This window comes from Pinus tabuliformis, chromosome 2_2 (assembly GCF_031772625.1).
Source record: "Pinus tabuliformis cultivar Carrire ecotype Pingquan chromosome 2_2, CPIR1, whole genome shotgun sequence".
Lineage (NCBI taxonomy): Eukaryota > Viridiplantae > Streptophyta > Pinopsida > Pinales > Pinaceae > Pinus > Pinus tabuliformis.
The window spans coordinates 277,069,268-277,085,079 of NC_142300.1; the positions used below are offsets into that span (position 1 = coordinate 277,069,268).

At 41.3% G+C, this 15,812-nt stretch overlaps 1 pseudogene; it reads left to right on the forward strand.

Moving 5' to 3' along the window:
• Window positions 1–1,369: 1,369 nt before the first annotated feature.
• Window positions 1,370–15,812, forward strand: part of LOC149192376 (WAT1-related protein At5g07050-like) — a 35,390-nt pseudogene continuing 20,947 nt past the window's right edge.

The following is a 15,812-nucleotide window of genomic DNA, read 5'->3' on the forward strand; positions in this document are numbered from 1 at the left end:
TGTTTGTTTGTTTGTTTGTTTTATGTTTGATTTTTTTGTTTTATATATTTGATTTTTGTTTTGTTTTGTTTTTAATATATATTTTAATTTATGTTTCGTTATTTTTTAATTGTTTTGTTTGTTTTTTGTTTTGTGTTTTTTCATTGTTTTAAATATTTTTATTTTTTATTTTTTAATTTTATGTTTTCATTATTCTTTTGAACTTTTAATGTTTTTCAGAGTCATAATAAAATCTTTTACGCCATTATTTCGAAATGTTGAAAATTTGCCCTTGAAAAAAAAAGGTGTTATTCCAACATCAACACTTTTCATTTTGAGGGTGTTTTTTGGACAATTTTTGCACAAAAAATTGGTTTTCACCGCCATTTTTAAAACATGTTGAAAATTTCCCAGATGCGGGTGATTGCTAGTTACAAGGGTACGTTGGAGGCGCGCGAGATGGGCAAGTGGCAGCCCATTTGGGTGAGGCGTATGACTCTTGGCATGGATGACAGGCCTCGCACATATGCATTTAAGGCTGCATTAACTCTGCCCACCCTGTTTTTGGTCATAGGCATGATGGCGCTCCGTCTCATTCTCATTGCTGCTGTTCTTTGGTTTGCTTTCGGCTCAGTCCAGGTCGCGGTCTTGGGCTTCTCTCCAAGCGAAAGTCTGCCTGCCTGCTCCCTTTCGGCACTGGTGAATGCCAAGAATTCCTCTCAGTTGGTCTTGCTCTGCAGAGCTTTTTACGCCTTCATATTCTCTGGCCTCCCTTCAACTCCTATTCTTAAAGCCTTCTATTTTTCTCGGGCTCAGTTTCCTGCTCTCTCAGTGATTTCGTCCCACAGTCGATCATCTGCCTTCCCTCCTCCGTTTAATTGTTCCCATCCCATAATCATGCCAAAAGAAAGGTTGAGAATGATCAGCAGGCGCGACAGTTCACATGGTCGAGCCACCGCCCAACATACCTCCACCTCTCTGGACCCCTCTGAAGATGCGTTGGCCTACCCAGCAACCAGAAGTGGCAGAGGCCGAGGTCAAGGGCAGGATAGAGGTGAAGCCTGTCCGCATCATGTGCATCCCACTGCCCGCTATCGCATTCCTTGTTCACTGGAAAATTCCTCTTTCATCGTATCTGTAACCATTGAAAGATGTGAGCACAACTCGGTTCCGGGTGCTGTTCATCAGAGGGCTACGGAGGAACAGAAGGTGGCAAGTCAAACTGCCACCCCGCGCCAAGGCACCGGAAGCATGCCCACCACGCACTCTGAGGCCAACATCGGCCCAAGCACGAGAGGAGAGCCTTCCAGCTCCGCAATCCGCTCCTCTGACTCCATTGACTCCAGTCATTTTGGGTGCAGGGTTATAGAGGAATAGCCATCCACTTCAAATGAAGATTAAGACAGTCAGCGCCTCTGGTTCTATGGTTTTGCCTCCGAAGTTAAAGCTCTCCTCCTTTTTGATCCACAGGGTTCATGCCTGTCTCAGGCTTTTGTTTATGACACAGGTCAGGGTCTTTTTATGCTTATATCTATGTAAAAATCGATCCTTGAAACAACAGTGTTTCACTCAGTCCGATATTGCTGTTTGGGTCAGTTTTTGTGTCTGTTTGGTATGTTCAATGTTCCTGGAAATTATTCTCACTGATGTAAGTCATTTTGACGGTTCTACAGTCAGGATGTCAAGTTTTTGCTATATGCCAACCTCATGGCATGAAATCTCGAGGCCAGCCTCGCTGTAACTTTTTTGTATGAATATAGGAGTAGACTAATTGAGAAAAAAAAACCATGTTGAAAATTTACCCTAGAAAAAAAAGGTGTTATTCCAGCATCAACACTTTTCGTTTTTAGCACTATTTTTGATGTTTTTACAGGGTTTTTTTGGCCAGAGTTCCCGTTTTGAGTTTATAGTTCTTGTTTCAAAGTTTACATTGTTCCTAAATATTTATTTAGTTAATTTTCTAAAATCCATTATGAGAACCCCTTGTGGGAGCTCTATTCATGGGAAGTCATGGGCCAACATTAATTATTTTTTGTCGACGCTCCTTTCCAAGTCGGGCTAACCCACCAACTTGTCACATGGGTGCCCCTGTAGGGCAGGTGCCTTGGTCGCGTGCCTAGCATGCGACGCCCCCATGGGCACCCGAACACCCTTCCTTCGTGTAGGCGCGCTCAGGGTGGGGGTATTCGCCTTACTGTGAAAATCAGTGAACACAAATAGTTATGTCACCAATGACAATAAAATATTATAATTTTTTATTTCCATGCTGCATGATCAATCAATTATAAACCAACTTTTAACACCCAAACATTAATTTATTCAATTTTCTAAAAACCATTATGAAACCCCCTTGTGGGAGCTCTGTTCATGGGTAGTCATGGTGATCCAAACTTAAATAGGAACAAAAAAAATATATAGATACAACCATAAATACAGATATGCAACAGAAATAACACTTCATTTAATTAATATCAAAATATTGAAATATGCTTACAAACAAAATGGAAATAAACTAGCTCGGGTGATGGTAGCTTATCTATGATAAGAGATGTGGTGGCTACATGCCTCTAAACTATATTACAATGAGTCTCAAGGGGTTATTTATTATCGAACAACAAGGGAAAACCCTAAACAACAAAAACCCTAACCCCAGGAGATGTAACACCAAGGATTTGTGGGCCTCGTTGGGGTTAGTTGGGAAGCCAACTTCCCGGGGTCGTAACTTGGTCATATTATCTCCGTTTCCCACGTACGATACCTTGTTGGAAAGGTCTCTCTGAGTACTACAAAATTTATGGAAGGCCCATGCCTATGGCTAGCAATCCCATGCATATGGCTACGGGCCTTCTGTAGACCTCAAAATAACGTCATTTAGGGGGTACAAACTGCTCCAAAAGTTCAAGGCCCGAAAAACTGGTAAAAATACCAAATGCTAAAATAAACAAGGAAACAAATGAACACAAATTAAGGTCTAGGTGGAATAGGTAGGTGGCCACCAATATCCACCCAGATTAGTCCCCCCTCCCTTAGGAATTAATGGCCCCCATTGTGTGCAAAGCCTCCATGAGATGAGGAAATTTCTGTTGAACTTGGTCCCTGGTGAACCACTTGTCGTGGTGAAGGAGTTGACCTACTTTGACAACTTGATATAGATGGATCCTCTGTTGGCGAGTGTTCTTGGTCAGCGTGTCCATGAGCTAATCGGTTGTGGTTAATTCCATGCAGTCTGGGTTGAGCTCTATTGGTGTGAGTTGTTCTGCAATGTCGGATGTGTCTAATAATGGTGGAAAGTATGGCTGAAGGCAGTCTACATTGAACACTAGGAGCAGAATAAGGAATGATGGGATTCTGAGCTCGAAGGAATTGTCACCTACAACCTTGGTGATGGTGTATGGACCATATCAAAGCTAGTAAAGCTTGCAGAGGGGTCCAGCGAGGTTCCTTCTGCAAATGTAGCCAAACTTTGTTGCCCACCTAGAACTTGTGTGACACTCGATGCTAATCATAGAGCTGCTTGTACTTAACATTGGCTTTGTCTAATATATCATGGACTTGCTGGCAGATGTGTTGACTACGCTCAATGAAGCTATTATCCCTTTTAGCTTCAGACTAGATGTGAGCCAAATTTGCATGAGTAGTTGGAAATGGTATGACCACATAAATGGGACATAAAGGCTAAAATCCCAACCCTACTTGAAGGTGCTATGGCTCGTTGAGCTATGGAGAGCTCTATTGTAGTTGTGCTAGACATAGGGGAGGCTTTCATCCCATGTGCATGGATGCTTCGAGTTGTACATGTGCATAATGTGTATGCTCATCTTGTTGACGACCTATGTTTGGCCATCAGTTTGGGGGTTGAACCCCATGGACTTAGTAAGTTTGGTATCCAACATCGACCAGAGACTTGACCAAAATTCACTTAGGAATCTGCTATCCTGATCTGAGATAATGGAATGTGGGATCCCAATGTGTACCCACGCTCACTCAAAGAAGAGATTAGTAGTGTCCTTTACTGTTATACTCTTCTTGCAGGCCGCCATGATAGCCATCTTAGAGAATTTGTCGATGACCACGAAAACGTAGTCATTGTTGTGCTTAGTAGAAGGAAGGCTCGACATGTAATCCATGGAGATAGATTCCTAAGGACGAATATGAGTAGGTAGAGGAGTATATAGGACTTGCTTCTTGATGGTTGGTTTGACAATGGTGCAAGCGGTGTAGGATCTAATGTAATTCGCAACATCCTGATGAAGTTTCGGCCAATAAAAATACTTCTGCAATACTACCACTATTTTCTCTACTCTGAAATGTCCAGCAACCTCACAATAGTGCACCTCCCAAATCATCTTGGAATGCTCACTTGAAGGAACACAGATGTGTCCCAGGTGGCATAACAGTGCATCTTGAAGGTGAAAATTTGGAACTTGCTTCCCTTCAAGGAGTTCCGGGTATGTGCTATCGAATTCTAGATTGCACTGGTAAAGATGTGGGCACCCTGAAGTCTTGTGCCCAAAGGAGTCGAGCATAGTGATCAATGCCATGACTGGTGGTCGGCTAAGGTAGTCTGCAAAATTATTGTTGCTGCCCTTCTTGTACCTAATGTTCAAATGGAACTGTTGCAGGTAGGTGGACCATTTCTGATGTCGATCATTTTGCAACTTCCCTTGTGTCTATATGAACTTCAGGGGTTAGTGGTCTATGTGGATGAGCGTTTCCTTCCCCAGAATGTAATGATTCCATTGACGGCAGGCCTACACAATGGAAAACATTTATTTGTCATAAGTGGGAAACTTTTGGATTGTGTCTGAAAGTGTCTCACTGTGGTATGACACTGGATGCCCCTACTGAGTAAGAACGACACCAATAGCATAGTTATAGGCGTTTGTCTCAATATCAAATGGTTGATGCAGGTATGGTAATGTGAGAACTGCCACAGAGTAGAGACGATGCTTCAACTTGGAAAACAAATTCTGGGTTTCATAGCAAAATAACTTTTCTTTTGCTCCACCCTTTGTGACTCAACTTAAAGGCAAAGTGATATGAGAGAACCCCAACATGAACCTGCAATAGAAATTGGGAAGACCCAGAAAGCTACAGAGCTCTGTTAGAGTGGTCGGGGCTGGCTAATCCCAAATGATCTGTATCTTGGATGGGTCCACATGCACACCCTTCTCATCAATGATGTACCCCAGATATTGGACCTGGGTCATGCCCAAAGTGAATTTCTCTAATTTGGCACACAACTTGTGTTGTCGTAGTGTTTGAAGGACCTATCAAATATAGTGGGAGTGCTCTTCCCAACTCTGACTGAAGATCAAGATGTCATCTAAATACACCAAGATGAATGCATTGGTGAAGGGTCGCAAGATGTGATCCATCATTCTCATGAAGGTTTAAGGGGAGTTCGTCAACCCGAAAGTCATGACCAACCATTTGAAAAGGCCCTCCTTGGATTTGAAGGCAGTCTTCCACAAATTGAAGGGTTCGATAGGAACCTAGTTATAACTAGACTTCAAGTCAATATTGCTGAAATATTTGGCACCCTTGAGTTGGTCCAGAAGGTTGTCAATCCGTGTGATTGGGTTCCTATTATGGATAGTGATCTTGTGTAACGCTCGATAATCAATATAGAGTCTCCAGGTCCATTCCTTCTTTTGTACCAATACAATCAGGCTCCCACAAGGTGATGAACTTGGCCCGATGTGTCCTTTCTGCAAAAGATCCTAAATTTGACTCTTGATCTCATCATTCTCGAGAATAGAGCGTCGATAGATCAATCCATTGGGTAGTGGCTCACCTAGGGTTAGATCGATGGAGTGCTTGACCTGACAGTGCAGAGGTACCCCTATAGGTGAGGCTAAAATGTCCTTATACTCCACATCCTCGTTCATCTACTGCTTCTGTGCGGAGGAGCCTTGTCTGGAAGTCGTGGTGACAACCTTCTTCTTTCCCTAAGGGCGAATAATAAGGAAAACAAATTTCCTAGTGCGGGAAATGATCTTACTGCATTTATTTGCAGTGATCAAAGAGATGGCAGTAGGTGGGGCTACCTCCGATATCATGTACAACTTATTTCCCAAAGCAATAATCACAAAGCAAGGTCTAGACTCATATACATCATGTCGCTTCCACAAGTATGGTTGTCCTAGTAATACATCAAAAACTTCAAGAGGAACAACATCTCACAATACCTCATTTGTGAAGGGCTTGATGTTGTAGGGAAGGCAACACTACTGGCTGACACGGAGATCTCGTCCTTGGTGAAGCCACCCAATGGTGTATGGATTCAAATATGCTATCAAATGGTAGGCCTAGCCACTTTGCGGCCTTTTCTGAAATGAGGTTATTTTGGCTCCCAACGTCGACAATGAACTACAGTGGAGAACCCTTCACCCATATCAGTGAGCGGAAGAGGTGTTCCCCCTACTCGGGATCTTCAGGATCATTCTTATAGATCTTGGTGGTGGCAATGATGGCATTGGGCTTCGCGTCAATTATTTGCTTCCCCTTGTTGGGTTCTGACTCAGATTTAGAACACGCGTCTAAATCGGAAGCTTTCAACTCGACCACCAGTGACTTCTTGGCCCGACACTCACTTGTGTTTTGAGTGGAGCTCTTATGGGACTCACACCATTTTCCTATGTCCTTCTTTGTCTTCGTGGTGTTGTTCTTTTCTTGCGGCTTCGGTGGGTTGTCCTGGGTCGCCCCGCCTTGGCTTTGGCCTTTGCTCTATGGATTGGGGGTACCTTTTTATTGCTTCGGATTCGCAGACCCAAAGAATCGCTTCTTCTATTTAAACTTCTGCTCAATATTGAGAGTGTAATGGTATGCCAAGCGAGGAGATATCTAGGAACTCCATCTCGTCTTGGATGTACTTGTGTAGATATTCGCGGTACTTGAGTACCAAATTTGCTCAAAATGCTTGATACCCAACTTTGTGTGGAGGGTATGGAAAAAATTTGTGAAATTCGACACATCTTGGTCCCTTCCTTGCTATAACATGGTCCACTTTATATATTTATATTCATAGCTCCTGATAGGGTAATATTGTTCCTTGATGGTGTCTCAGAAAGAATCCCAAGTGGGTGTGACTACAAATAGTGAGGATTCCCTCTCATCCTTTTATAGAAAATCTCATAGATTCAAAAGCTCTTGAAATTTGCTATAGCACATGACAAGAATCTACTTCTACTTTCAACCAACGGAAGCCAATATATCGATGAAAACAATATGAACAAGAAGAAGATAAATCAATGGAACATAACACAAGATGTATTTGGGGAAATCCATTGCTCAAAACCCCGCTATCTGTATTTCATATATCAGAAATATGGGTGAAGATACAAAGCTTGTTCTCACTAGAAAAATTCCACACAAGTATGCTCAACTCTCTCAGCTCACAAGATAGCTCAAGCCAAATCCTTAGCGTATTCAACACCTCTCCAAGCCCGTAATCTCTTGTGTAATTTCTAGGATGAATAGCTTGTATTTAAAGGGAATTCATGCTTCCAAAATTGTGAAATCCAAAATTAGGATCGATCTCTGATGCATGCATGATATTTACACTCCAGTAAATAATAACACTGATAGTACACTGTACCTGCACTTTAGTCTCATCTGGGTCTTTTTTTGAACTAACATGCATGAGTTTCTCATGAGGGAATCTTTAGTTAACTGGAGTAGCACTAGTGGATGAACTAGTGCACCAACTGACTATTAGTCCTCTATTAGTTCCAAAAACAATTTAGAACTAATTTAATTAAACTTAACTCAGTAAACTGAGTGATATATTTTCTAACTCAATTTAAACTCATATTATACCCCTAAAATTTAGGGAGAACATATATATGACTACAAAAAGACATCCAACTCAAAGTTCCTAAGCTAATTAAGTTAATTACACTTAATTAACTATTTCCAAGTTGCTATGAGAATAGAATTCGAATTTCATTCTCAGTTTAATTCAAGGAAAAAATAAACTAGAATTTCTTGTTTCCATTTCTCAACACTCCCTCTCAACAAGAAAGGGATTATCAGCTACCCCGATCCTATCTCTGTGAAACTCGAATTTACTTCTTAGCAATGCCTTTGTCAAAATGTCAACATCTTTCTCCTTCGTGGGAATGTACTCTAACAACATAATCTGCCTCAATACACAGTCTCTGAGACGATGATATCAGATATCAATATGCTTAGACCGATCATGAAAAACTGGATTTTCAGAGAGTTTGATACAACTTTGATTATTGCAATAAATCATTGTTGGATCCATCTGCTGAGCAAACAAACCAACCAGGATCTTCCTCATCTAGATGACCTCACATGCTGCCTGACTTGCAGCCATGTACTATACCTCTTCCGAACTGAGTGCAACTGATCTCCGTTTCTTGCCGTACCAAGAAAATTTCATTGGCCCAATACTGAAGATCCCTATTGATGTGCTTTTCCAGTCAGATGGACTCCTTGCCCAATCTGCATCGCTGAAGCCTTGAAGCTTCACACCCTCTATCTGTTTATACCATATTCCATACTAAGAAGTACCCCTGAGGTATCTCAACACATGCTTTTTCGCCTTCTAATATAGCTTGGTAGGCCTAACCATCCCTTGAATAAGCTAGTTAACTAAATAGAACATATTTGGTCGTGTGTTCACCAAGTACATGAGTGAACCCACAAGATGCTTGTAATCAATAGCTTCCACTACTTCCCCTGAAGTAGCATCCTCCTTCCTCCAGTTACCTGCTAAATGAGTCTCCATGGGTTTACTGCTCTCCATGTGAAATCTCCTGAGTATCTCGTTGGCATACTTTCCCTAAGAAAAAAAAAGATTCTGATCTCTCTCCCATACCTCCATGCCAAGAAAGTAATGCATGAGCCCAATGTACTTCGTATCAAACTCTATTGCAAGGTTATCATTGCAAAACTTGATCAACTGATCATCACCTATTAGTATGAGATCATCAACATAAAGTACAATGATCAACAATTTACCTTCCACCACTATGTGGTACAGGTTCACATCCGCTTCACTCTTCGTGAAGCCCAACTCGGTGAAGTAGTTATCTATCCTAGTGTACCAAGTATGGGGTGCTTGCGTCATCCAATACAATGCTCTCTTGAGCTGACACACATGCAAATAATGGCCAAAAATCTCAAAACCTTCAGGCTGCTTTATGTACACATCTTCCTCAATCATTCCATTAAGGAAGTTTGTATTTACATCCATCTGATGTATCTTCCAACCCATCTGCGTTGACAGTGCCAATATAGATTTGATCGACAATTACCTTGCAACAAGAGAAAAGGTCTCATCATAGTCAATCCCCTCTACGTGTGAAAAGCCACATGCCACAAATCTAGCCTTATGATTCTCCACACTACCATTTGTACCACATCCCAAACACTGTTACGAAGTATGGAGTCATACTCCTGCATCTTGGCATCAACCCAAACTGGCTGCTACACTACTTCCCTAAAGGAAGATGGCTCTGTCAAAAAACATTCACCCATAAGAGCCATGCATCTAGTGTACCTCTCAGGTGACCTCCTCTACCTGCACTGAGAAGTGGGTTCTCCCACATTGTCCTGTGCATCATCCAACAATCTATCAACCTCTCTGGTGCTCTTTCTTCCCTCTCTAGAAGACTCTGCATGAGTGGATGTATCCACTCCTAGATCCTATACATGTGGCTACTCCACATCAATTTTAGGCTCCTCAACCTTAGGAGATAAAATCTCCTCATCTGCATGTATCTCAAGCTACCTCTCAAGGGAAACTCACATGGCCTTCTCCTCATCAAATCTGACATCCCTGCGAACCATTGCCATCCTGTTGGTTGACAAGTACACCTAATAGTTGTGAGGTCTATCAGTGTACCCCATAAATATCCCCAACTCTGCTGCCAACTCAAGCTTCTTCCATGCATATTTGGTCACATGGAAATATATTGATGACCCAAAAATACTGAAGTGACCAACATTATGCCTCTTACCATATTAAGCCTCCTCTGGTGTCTTCATCTCAAGTATTCGATGTGGGCTATGGTTCTAAACATAAATAATTATGTTACATGCCTTAACCCACAAGTGTAGTTGTAGGCCCTGGTCATGCAACAATGCCCTTGTTTCCGCTACTATGCTTCTGTTCTACCTCTTGGCCACCCCATTCTAGTGAGGGTTATGGGGTGTCATCAACTCCCATTTAATCCCTTCCACTACATAGAAGTTATTGAACTTGTTTGAGACATACTCACCATCATTATCACTCTGTAGAGATTTAACCTTCTTTCCCGACTCTTTCTCCACCAATGCTTTAAACTCATAAAACTTTGAGAAATTTTGATCCTTTTTTTGCATGAAAAATATCCAACATTTATGAGAATAGTCATCAACAAATATAACACAATACCTGTGTTTGGATGTGGATGTTGTCAAGAATGGTCCACACACATTTGAATGGACTCACTCTAGAATAGCCTCTGCTCGACTATCTCTGTCATGAAAGGAAGACTTCGTGTATTTTCCCAAAGTACACCCCTTGCATGTATCAAATTTCTCAAGCGTACCTTTGGGAACACCGATAAATATCTGCTCAATATCTTTAAAGGTCCATAATCCAAGTGGCTGAATTGCATGTGCCAAAAATCACCAACGTCTCGGCTCCAAAGCCTTTCTACTTTTGTGATCAAAGAAGCACACTCATCTACCTCCAACTTATAGATATTCTTCACCCGAATCCCTATCTTATTTACTTGACTTGTGGCTATGTGTCGAACGAATGCCTTCCCTTTCGATAAGATGACATCATAGCCTCTATCCTCAAGCATGGAAATGGATACCAAGTTCTTCTTCAGCCCAAGCACATACATAAAATTATTCAAGGTGAGTGGAGCCCATGCTCCCTCTAAAAATTAATCATGCCCAATCCAGTAACACTATAATTCCTACCGTCACCCATCTTGATATGCATCTAGAGATATTTCTCCTCCAGGTCATGGAATAACTCTTTGTCGCCAGTCATGTGGAATGAAGCTCCACTATCTAAGTACCATATGCTTCCCATCATTTATGACACCATGCATGCAATGAGGGAAAATTCCAATTCAAATTAAGAGGCCAAAGCCTCACTCACTGCTCCTCCTGAGGACTTCTTCTTGGACTTCTTGAGTGGACAATTTGTAGCAAAATGGCCCAGTTCATGACAATAAAAGCACTTAGCTTTTTTCATGTCTTTCTTCTTACCTCCATGATAATAATCCGATTTGGAAGGGGAAGCTTTCCCTTTCATCTACTTCACCTTAATCGCTAAGGCATAATTCTCTTCATCATCAGTCTTTGATGAAGAGACATCCCTGGTGTTCCTCTTGATCTCCTCTTGCATCAAATCTAACCACAATTGTTCCCAATCTGGTAGCTTCTCCCAACCATTGACAAAGTCCTGATAACTATTCCAACTCTTTGGGAGTCCTAGAAGATAAAGAATCACCATATCATCCTCGACAACCGTGATTCCAACACTTCCAAGTTCATCATGACATTGAGTGAACTTGGTTAAGTATTTTGGAATAGTGTCACCATTCTCCATTTTGATTTTTAGAAGTTTGTCCTTCAGTGTGAATTTCATTTGGTCACTATTGTTTTGATAAAAGTCCGTCAACATTTTCCAGATAGCATATGGAGTTTCCTTGCCATGGAGAATCGAGACAATGTGGTCTCGAACTCACTCAATGATTATCTGCCTTGCCTTCTCCACACACTTCTTCCATTCGACCAAATTTTCTGCATCCGATGTTGCTGGATTAGGAATTTCTTGATAAAAGAATTCTTTCAAGCCATTATCCTCTAGCACAACCTCCATTATTTCCCTCCAGGATATAAATTTGAGTTACCTTCCAAGGTATACTCAAGCCGCACACCGTAGAACGCCGTTTACCGATTCTGAAGTATGTGTTACAAATTCGAGCTTCACCTATAACCTAAAACTCAAAACTTTGAAATATCCTCCAGTATACTATTCTCAGCTTTGATACCATGTAGAAAATCTTGTAGATTCACAAGCTCATGCAATTTACTAAAGGTTAGGACAAGAATCTACTTCTACTTTTAACCAGCGGAAGCCAATAGATTGATGAAAACAATATGAACAAGAACAAGATAAATCAATGGCACATAACGCAAGCTGTATCTAGGGAAATCCACTACTCAACACCCCGCTATCTGTATCTCATATATCAAAAATATGAGTGAAGATACAAAGCCTTTTTTCAGTAGAAAAATTCCACACAAGTATGCTCAACTCTCTCAGCTCAAAAGCTAGCTCAAGCCAAATACTTAGCCTATTCAACACATCTCCATGCCCCTAATCTCTTGTGTAATTCCTAGGATTAATAGTTTGTATTTAAAGGGAATTCATGCTTCCAAAATTGTGCAATCCAAACACAGGATCAATCTATGATGCATGCATGATATTTACACTCCAGTAAATAATACCAATGATAGTACATTGTTCTTTTACTCTAGTCTCAACTGGGTATTTCTATGAACTAACATGCACGAGTTTGTCATGAGGGAATCTTCAGTTAATTGGAGTAGCACTAGTGGATGCACTAGTGCGCCAAATGGCTGTTAGTCCTCTATTAGTTCCAAAAACAATTTAGAACTAATTTAACTGAACTTAACTCAGTAAACTAAGTGATCTAATTTCCAACTCAATTTAAACTCATACTGGACCCCTAAAACTTAGGGAGAACATATACATGACTACAGAAAGACTTCCAACTCTAAATTCCTAAGCTAATTAAGTTTATTAAACTCAATTAACTATTTACAAGTGGATATGAGAATAGAATTTGATTTTCATTCTCAGGTTAATTCAAGGAAAAATTAAACTGGAATTTCTTGTTTCCATTTCTCAACACCTTTTGCCTAGAGTAGGTTTCCCACCAGTCCTTGATGTGTGGGGTGGCTTTGAGAAGTGCAAAATAATATTTTCTCTATTAGAAAAGTCATTAATTAAAAGATATCCTTCCAATAGATTCAAGCATTTATCTACGATGTCTACATCTATCTGGTCCTCAAATATGGAAATATAAAAGCTATCTTGTACCTTAAAAGGAGTGGCGCCTCCAGAGTGGCTGCTGGATGAATATGTGTCACCTATGGGTAGCTGTCAGAGGATCTGAGAAAAGTTATCCATCATCATGTTCCTCTGTCACTCAAGAGCTTCCTCGAGCAATTTTTGAACAGATTGCCTACCCCCTCATAATTATTTTCTTCCACCATGGGAGGTCATCGAGGTTTACAAGGCTGTGTTGGAAATAATACTGAGAGGGGGGGGGGGGGGGGGGTGAATCAGTATTATCAGATCAATCAAACTTTTTCAATGCTCAGAAACATATACGCTACTTCAGTTAAGTGAACCAGCGTGTACACGCTACTGTGACTAAGTAAAACAGCGTATAAGAAGAAAACTCACAATTTAGTTAGCTTATTCTTCAGTTAAGTGCATCAGGACATTATTCACCACATTAACAGTAAACATGTGCAGTATAACAGAACAGATCAAAAGCCACACACATGAACACCAAGATATAAGGTGGAAACCCAATGTGGGTGAAAACCACCTGCTGCAAGTTGTCTCTATCTTTCTTTAATATGAAACTTCAGTTTACAATCTTTTGTACTGGTGCAGCCTTATACCAGTACGCAGGCTACAACCTGCAGAAGGCTACAACCTTCTCTCGTTCTCCAAACTTCCTTGGAAGGGAGCTCCAACCCCTTTGCTCTTGTACTAGCCAAGATACTAGTACGTAGGTGCTGACCTACAATCTTCTTTCTTTCAGGTATCACTTTTCATACATTTTCAGACTTGGATATTCCTGAAGCACAACATTACAATCTGAAGACCACAATTCATTCAATTTCCACAATAGATCATTGAAGCATAAAACAACCAAACTTTGAATCACTGAACCACTGAACCCTGTCAATCACCAGTTACCAGAACACAGAGCAGACTACAGAACTCTGCAATAACAGTCAGACCCCACTGTAAAACCCAAAATCAAGCTTCAAAAGATATACGCTACTTCAATGAGCAAAACCCGCGTATACACGCGCTTTTACCGAAGCCAACCTGCGTACAGATCTAAAAATAAACTTTCTCAATTTGCAGCTGTACCAGACATTAGTTAGACCCAGAACATAACATTGCGACAATATGCAGATCTAGAAATACGCATAATCAACCATATCATGATAGTGCATTTCAAACCATTAGATCCAGATCTATCCTTAGATCTAGTCTTCCATCAACCGATGTGATCTCTCCTTGGCTTAGATCAAGCAACCCAGAACCTGCATATCAGATCTCTTTCTCTCTTAGATATTCAAGCCTTGTCAAAAGATAATCTTGCCTAATGATCTTCTTCTCCTTATATAGTCTTAGGCCTAGCTCAATACCAAGAGCCAAAACCATAGTAACACAATACCATCAACTTCAAAACTAGGGATCGACACGCCCGTCGAGACACAATGATCCGAAATCATAGGCACAACTTCCAAGGACTAACCACCATGGACCAAAGATACTTTTCCACATACACGCGCTTTTTCTGAATCCAACTAGCGTGTACACATGACTTGGGCTTAACGAACATGCGTATATGAACTTCCTTGGCATGCTGTACTAAGATCTGTCTTCTGATTAAGTTGCCATCACCTGTACCAACCTCTGAGCACCTGTACCATCCTCTGAGTGAGTTGCCATCAAGGACAACACTTGAATCATAATGCCAACAATCTCCCCCTTTGGACTTGATGGCAACCACCACACCAAGTCACTCTCCCCCTTTGACATCAAGGGCAAAGGGCTGTGCTCCCCCTGAGGACATGCTGATACCTCTGCTTGGCTGTGCTGACTCGTGCTCCCCCTGACAGTAGGCCAGATCTGCAAAAGATGTTCTTCAACAAGAACCAAGACTTATACACCATAAGGGACCGTCCTATCACCAAAAGACTCAATACATACATCCATACTCCCTACCAAGAGGGGACATATCAGAAACAACCAATTATATTACAGCATTCATCCCAGGCATAGTGGGGAAACCAACATAGGCCGTTACATGACCTTGACACCATAAAAGAGATATGACAAGAGAGATACATGACATAGAGACAACAGATCTAGACCAAGACTTAGGAAAGGCACCAGTAGCATCTGATAAACATCTTGTTAGATCAGCAACCAGGATTTCTTTCTGAGCTCCTTCTCCTGAAACCAACAACCAAAACATCTGAATGCCAACAATGCTTTATGAGACTTTTAAGCTGCTCCCCCTGAACCTGTGCCTGTTGCACTCCCTGAAACTGTGCCTGAAGAATTCTGACACTCCCATTGCTGTTCAGAACTCCAGAGTTTTCCCTTGCTGTTCAGAACTTCATATACGCGATTTTTCCTGTATAAAACAGCGTATGTACGCGGATATACTTTCTGCAACAAGCGTCCAACATACACGCGACTTACCCATCATGAATCCGCGTATATACGCGCATATCCCTTCCGTAACCTGCGTATACCAACTTTTCTGTAGAGCAAACAAACTTTAACAACAGGATGAAGCATCAACTACTCCCAGCTTTTGTCTGAGATATTCAAAAGTTTCCCTGGGCAGTGGTTTTGTGAGAATATCAGCAACTTGCTCCTTAGAAGGAACATACTCCAACTTGACCTTCTGCTCAAGCACTTGTTCCCGAAGAAAATGGTACTTGATTGGTATGTGCTTGGTCTTTGAGTGCATGACTGGATTCTTTGAAATGCTGATTGCACTTGT